This window comes from Falco punctatus (assembly GCF_963210335.1).
Source record: "Falco punctatus genome assembly, chromosome: 5".
In the NCBI taxonomy this organism is placed as follows: Eukaryota; Metazoa; Chordata; class Aves; order Falconiformes; family Falconidae; genus Falco; species Falco punctatus.
In genome coordinates this window covers 33,832,131-33,838,870 of record NC_137584.1, presented here as the reverse complement: position 1 = coordinate 33,838,870, position 6,740 = coordinate 33,832,131, and the positions used below count along the sequence as shown (strand labels likewise).

The window sequence follows — 6,740 nt, the reverse complement described above, 5'->3', positions numbered from 1 at the left end:
GTAAAAAAGAGCAGTAACGCTTTTTATAACAGCATAGGCTAAGATTTACCTAACCAATCATGAAATTTAGATGAAAAAAGTAAGTGATAGTAGCAGCAACAGGGAAAAGTTGCTTTGAATTAAAAAGGAAGAATAAACCTGAGCTTTTACATGCTTTCTTCTACATGTCAACATACTAGTTAGGGTGAATTGGTAGACATGTCTTCTTTTAGACAAAAACTTACTTCCTTTGTCAGCTTTTCTTTGCACTCTACTGTCCAGTTGCAGTGTTACTCCAAACACTGATAGAAATTGAGTCATCTAGATAATCCCTATAATCCTGAAGAGCTCAGCACTGCAAGACCACCCAGACACACGTTAGATATTCCTTTAGCCTACTTCCTTGTGACTGGATATGTTTTATGATGCCTGCCTAAAGCTTTGGTTACACATCCTTGTCTTTTTGGATTGGGGACCAGTTTTCATCAAGACTTTATTTTCTGGGAGAGTAGATTCATCATCTGAAGTGGATTTCTTCTGGATATCTCTAACTGCATAATGAAATATAGAAGTGTTTATTCCTCTAATGTTGACTGATATACGCCTATACAATATTAAGGAGTGATTCTGAGGTTTCACATTTTGAAAATAGGTAAGTAAAACAGCTTGAACCCAGAATCTTTGCCTATAGTTGTATTAGTGAAGTGGACAGGATCAGGGCAGTGGCCCAAGAATAGTTATCCATATGGTCAAATTGTTAATCTATTCCCTGGTGCCCTTTTGGCTCATGTCACATAACACTATCTGTCTGGGAACTAGCACATGCCAAAGACCATTCCCAGGGAGCACTTTGGATGCAGCCACCCTGTTCTGTAATGTGCAAGAATTTATTAGTGTGACTGTGGCCAGACTCTGTCATCTGGCTTCTAGGCCACCAAATGGGTCTAGATACCGTTTGCTACCCTCTGTTTGTTTAGCCTTTCAGCAACAGTTTGAGGGGATGACATAACTCCCTAAAATCTTGCCTGTAATGTTTTTTGATACCTACCATAATTTTTAGAATTACTAAAAAACTTCCTATGGAATAAGCTTCATAATTATGAAGTTTAAAAACAAGTATTTCTGCTAACTACATCTTTTGACGGTGTTAAATGAAATCTTGGTTTTTAGTGGAAATTCACTGTTAAACAGATTATTAAACCTTCTTTTAACCTTGCATTAAAATGAAATTTTAATTTGCATTGCAACGCAATCCACCATCAAGTATGTAAAGTAGGTAATGCTGCTGTGAGACAGCCCGTGTCACCTGCTATAAAGTCACTCAGTCAAGTTTCAAAAGCGCTGCTTATGTGGGCCTCTCTTCCTTTCACATCTGCTCTTTTCTGCATTTTTTCTGCATTTCAATTACTGTTTATCACAAGCTTCATAATAATTTTATAGCCTGTCCTTTATAAGACAGAATTTTCAGGCAAAGATATGTCCTGGGGTCACAAAGCATCGTAATTATGAATTGCACAGCTTCAGTAATAAGCGATCCAAGACATTTAGGACTTATGGTGAGTCTCAGGGTTTGGGGCTTTATTCCTTTCATGCTTTCAAATTCTTTCTTTTTATCATACCACACTTTCTGTGGTATTTCTGTAACAACAGTTTGTTTATATCGTTTTCAGTCCTGGCCCCCAAATACAAACCAGTATTAACAGTTTATAATTACAGTGTTAACATTTTCTGTTTCTAAAGTAAGCTAAACATTTAGGAAAGCTCTGTTGCAACACATCTTTGTTGTCTAATGCACCAGATATGATACACTAGGTTTCTGAATTTTTCTGTTCTTACAAGTATAGCATTTCTGTGAAGTTCTATTGATTCTCTCTCAGTTGTCCTTTAAAAATATTGGCTCTGGGAGTTTTCTTGTATTTATTCTGTTCTGTTATTCAATTGTTGCTCAAACAAATGAGTATAATCATACTACAGTAATGTTCCCAAAATGAAAAGCCATTGGATATATCAGCATTTAATTTTTTTAAAGTCCACTCCAGACAGACAGAGGTAGTTAAAAAAAGTTTATTTTGCTTTCTATTTGAAAACATTTTCATCCATGGCAGTTAGCCTGATCCCTACTGGGAAAACAGAGACCTAATTTTGTCCTGCTTAATACAAATAGAATTCCCAATGACTTCACTGGGAGTTTTGCCTGAACTAAGAGCACAGAAGGCAGCCCTATAAACTTTCAAGAATATCCCTCTGCTTTCCTGTGGCCTAATCTAATCTCTGTAGTTTACCAAGTACTTATATTGTAGCTCTGTATCAAAGTGCTTTGCAAATTATCACATCCTTATGCAGTACTTTTGGACTTTTGATAGAGATCATAATTTAGTAGGAATGAAACATTTTTAAAAATTTCACATGCCCTAGGTGGTTCTATACTCTTCTGTATAGAGTTGACAGCTCTAAACAGTCATTCTATATCAATGAAAATAGCATATCCTTTCCCATGACTTTACTAACAACTTACAGTTGGTAACAATAAATGAATATCTTGGATTCAGAGAACAGTAAATATAGCATATAAAAACAAACCATTTCCAAGAATGTATTTTCTCTGTGGTTAGGAAATGTTATACTATTCCATATTATTGAGCTAATGAGAGTTTGGAGACAAAAAAAAAAAAAAAAAAAAAAAAAAAAAGGAGGAGAAATCTGAATAGGAAAGCCAACTTTGGCAGGAGCACTACCGCTGGTTTTAAGGAATGAAAAACAAAAGTTAAAAAAAAAAAAGGGGGAGAGAAGAAAGAGATCAGAAAACTTGTTTTTCAAATATATATCAGACGAAGGGTAGATTATGGAGAAGTTTAAAAACAGAAGTTAAAAAAGAAAGGGTAAAAAAATGGGCGCTGTCTTTTTTTTTAAAGATGGAGTGCAACTGGAAACAGCATGCAGCCAAAGGTCAGGGTCAAGAGTAATAGAATCCTGGCACTATGTGCTAGTTTATCTTCTACACGATGAACTCCTGCCAAACCATATACACAGTGTCATACAGCAGGGAAAAGTGTCTGATGCATCTCCAGAGTATTTATGAGGGCTTCTGTTTTGAAGATAGTTTCTTAGGTAACAGAATAATAACATAATGGGACTATTTCTCATTTATCAGGGACCTTTTTTTTTTCTTTTTGGCTTATCCAGCAAATTAAACTGTGATAACCATTTCCCCTTTCCTAGACTCTATCTCTCAGTATTAAGAGGATTGAGGTTTTATATTTTATTTTTCAGATTTGCGTTAAGGGAAGGATTTTGGTGGTGTTGGTACAAGAGCTGATTCAAATAAGACTAAGTCTTGCTCAGCACCTTAGGAAATAAATAATTCAGTTGGAATTATATACACTCACAACATTTAAAGGAGATGAAAGAAGGTCTTGACTAAGTTCTTGCTTCTTGGACTGTGTGCCTTCCTGTCTGTCATATAGTACTGTGTGTTATGCTTTGTTTCTTTTAGACATGGTAGTATATTTATACTCTGCTTGCAAAGCTTTCCCTCTCCAGTGTACAGTCAGACCTCAATTCAGTAGTTTGTTTTTCTGCATTTCCCCTTATTTAAAAAAATGTATAAATATTCCAAAATTAGTTTTAGAAAACAGTTTATCTAAGCATATCACATATTTTTAACCAAAGACATTCAGGTGTACAGCATGAAATGCATGAAAATAATGTCTGGTTCTGATCCAGCACTGGGAGCAAAATATCTTCATTAATGGAACGTGGATTATACTCACAGCAGCTGCTCTGTAATATTTATATTCCAACCTCTCATGAACTTTTATTAGGGGACAAGTGAGATCACATTAAGTGCAGCAAAACAAAATCCATATATTCACTTACCTCAGGGTAGCCTATGCTTAATTTTCTAGTTCTGATCTGTCTTCCCTCCAAGTAAATTATTTACATGGCCATGAACATTACTGAACAAGTAAGGTAGCACACAAGAAGAGATGCTACCTGTTTCAAAGTTTTGACTTCAACAGAAGTATTCATGATGTTTAATCTTTTATAGCCATTTGTAAGAAATATATAGATATGGGAAATCAGTTTCCTGATAAAGAGAAACTTTATACGAGACACAGGTTTCCCTAGAGAACCCCATGAAAACAGTAGGAACTGAAAAGGTGCTCCCTCTGGTCCAAAACTCCAGCTGAAATCCCAGCAATGTGTTTTAAGCTATAAAAAGGTGAGAAAATAGATAAGTATCAAGAAGTCAATGAGGAACACAGTGTTCAACATTATGCATTAAACAGTCAGGGAGCTTCATAGGATAGAAGACTCATAGCACAAAGCAACAGAGTTGAATCAAAAGACAGGAGAGTCCATGTTGTTGTTACAAAGGAGTCATTTGGGGTGAACACATTCAGCTTCTCACCATCACTGAATCAGACTCCAGAATTGTACTGTGATTAGTAAAAGTAGCATCAAAGCAGAGAAGTGACTGTTCTGTAGTGCTACACTAAGAGTACAACTGAAGACCCTAAGAGTTTGTCTGGAGCTTGTTTTCCTTGAGATACTGGCTTTCAGCACTAAGCCAACAACCCCGGAGGGTCTATACCTCCCAGTGCTGTTCGAGGCTTTATCAAACTCAATCCACTACATGAACTCTTAATCCCAGAGAACCACTCAAAGATTAAAAATTACTCAGTAGGTCAGATCCTGCAAAACCACCTGCAGCTGCATAATTCCCAGGACTAATTTTCTAGGGCTGTGAGCTGTTTACAAATCAGGTTATTAGAAAGCAGCATCGAATTCTGAGCGGCGTTACTGGTATCTGAGCACGCAGCATGGAAAAAGGGTAACCAAAGGGTGTTATGTGGACCCAATACCAGGCAGTGGTGTTGCTTGCACCACCAAAAATAAAAAAGTTATTGCTGTTTATCCCTCCCCAAGTTCAACATCAGGTATAGCAGCATTTTTATAAGCATTGTTTAATAGGCTGCAGAGGAGAGCTCTTTCATGAAGTGACATTCATCTACCTGCACCTAGACCTCTTCTGAAAGAAGCTATTTTCAGACATTTATTCTGGATACTAATGTACTTTCTCTGTGTTTCAGGATTTTCTAACCTTTTGAAATGTTCTGCTAAATATTGTCCCTCTTGAATGTAAATAATTTTATTTTGGAAGAAAGGTAATCAACCCTTTTCTTCCATCACATGACTTTGTAAGTGAAAGGCTACACTTGAAAAGGGATGATTCTTGCTTTAAAATACTCTTGCCCAGCTTCTGCCCTTGTAAATTGTGATGCTGAACTTCTGTATCTTTTTACCTGTCCAAAACTTGAGTGTGTCAGAGAGAACTCAGGACCCAGACTGACTTTGCTTAGAATCTCAAACTCATCATTTTTAAGATGACATTAAAATGTAACAAATTCAACTTTCTTTGCTTGAAACTGAAGTTGAATTGTACTTATCATGGAATATACATCAAAATTAAATTGAAATGTTACGGCTTTATATGCAAACCAAAATATAGTATTTCTTTGGCCAGGGAACACTACTGTTGAATACCAGTGAGGGTTAATCTTTCTAGCTGTTGCAAAAGTCTGTATCCAAAATGTGCATGGAGTAATGCTGGCTCTAATTATTACACTGTATGGAGAGATCAGTCAACTTTATTCCTAGCAATCCAGTAACTTTCTTTTGTGTAAACTTGGCACAGAAAGACTTTTGCTATTGAACTAAATAAAACCCTCAGCACATGGCCATGGCCCAAGGGGACACTTTATCATTTGTATAGAGAGAGACATTTGATTATGGCTTAATTATACAATATGCTGCTATTTATTTTCAATCAGTCTGCAAACTCCATAATTGTGGATTATTTACTGATGAACTACTTACAATCCATTATTCTATTATGTTAATGTATTCAAATCCAAAAACATATGAATGTTTAATAACCTAGTTTAAATCAATTGGGCTTTTATTGGTCTTCAGGAAGAAAGATATGTAGAAACCGACAATCTGGTAAATCAGAGTTACACAACATTGAAAACAAACTTTGCTTTGTTTGATTTTTTAAGTTTTTAAAAATTGTGTAATTTATCATATCATTATTATTTGCTACTGTACTTATGGTTGTCATCTTCTCCCGATGGTATTTAATCAATTGCAGAAATCAAACAAGAAATCAAATAAGATAGTGGACAACATTTCCCAAAGTTCTAAACAGTGGGATTTTCCAAATTATAAAAATGCTTCATAAGTACCCCTTTGGACTCCTACTTTTAAAATTATAAATTACAGCTTTCCCATTCTTTCTCTTCTCTACTCAGCTTCTCCCTAGTCCTAGAGGGAATTTCTTAGAATATTTGGATTTGAGCCAAAATCAGACATATTCTTGAGTCCTAGCAGAATTTGAACTGCATTTTTCCTCATCTCCTGTGGAGGTACCTCAGTCAAGGGGTTACAGACTCTTCTGAAGTGGCACTGTACTGCAAAGATTTTAATCAGTCTCTGGGTCACAGAGAAAATGCTAGAAAAACTTTACTCTGAGGTTACATGGCTGCCTTAGGAGGCTGAATTGCAGCCCTCGCTTCTGTTCATACAAAAGATTATGGATCTGCTCCAAAATGTTTCAGAGGAAAGCTGAATTAGAGTAGTTTATATCCCAGATAACTCTGCAACCTTCAGTTTTGCTATGGAAAAGGGGGAGACAGAAGCAGGAAATAGGTGTTCTAGTTCTGATTTGTTTTACCAGCATGGACTGATCTGTTGCACCA

The 6,740-nt window shown here is 36.1% G+C and overlaps 1 long non-coding RNA gene across 1 annotated transcript in view; it reads left to right on the top strand.

Moving 5' to 3' along the window:
- LOC308064076 overlaps positions 1 to 6,740 on the top strand; it is a 125,889-nt gene that overhangs the window by 37,140 nt on the left and 82,009 nt on the right. The window lies entirely within an intron of this gene.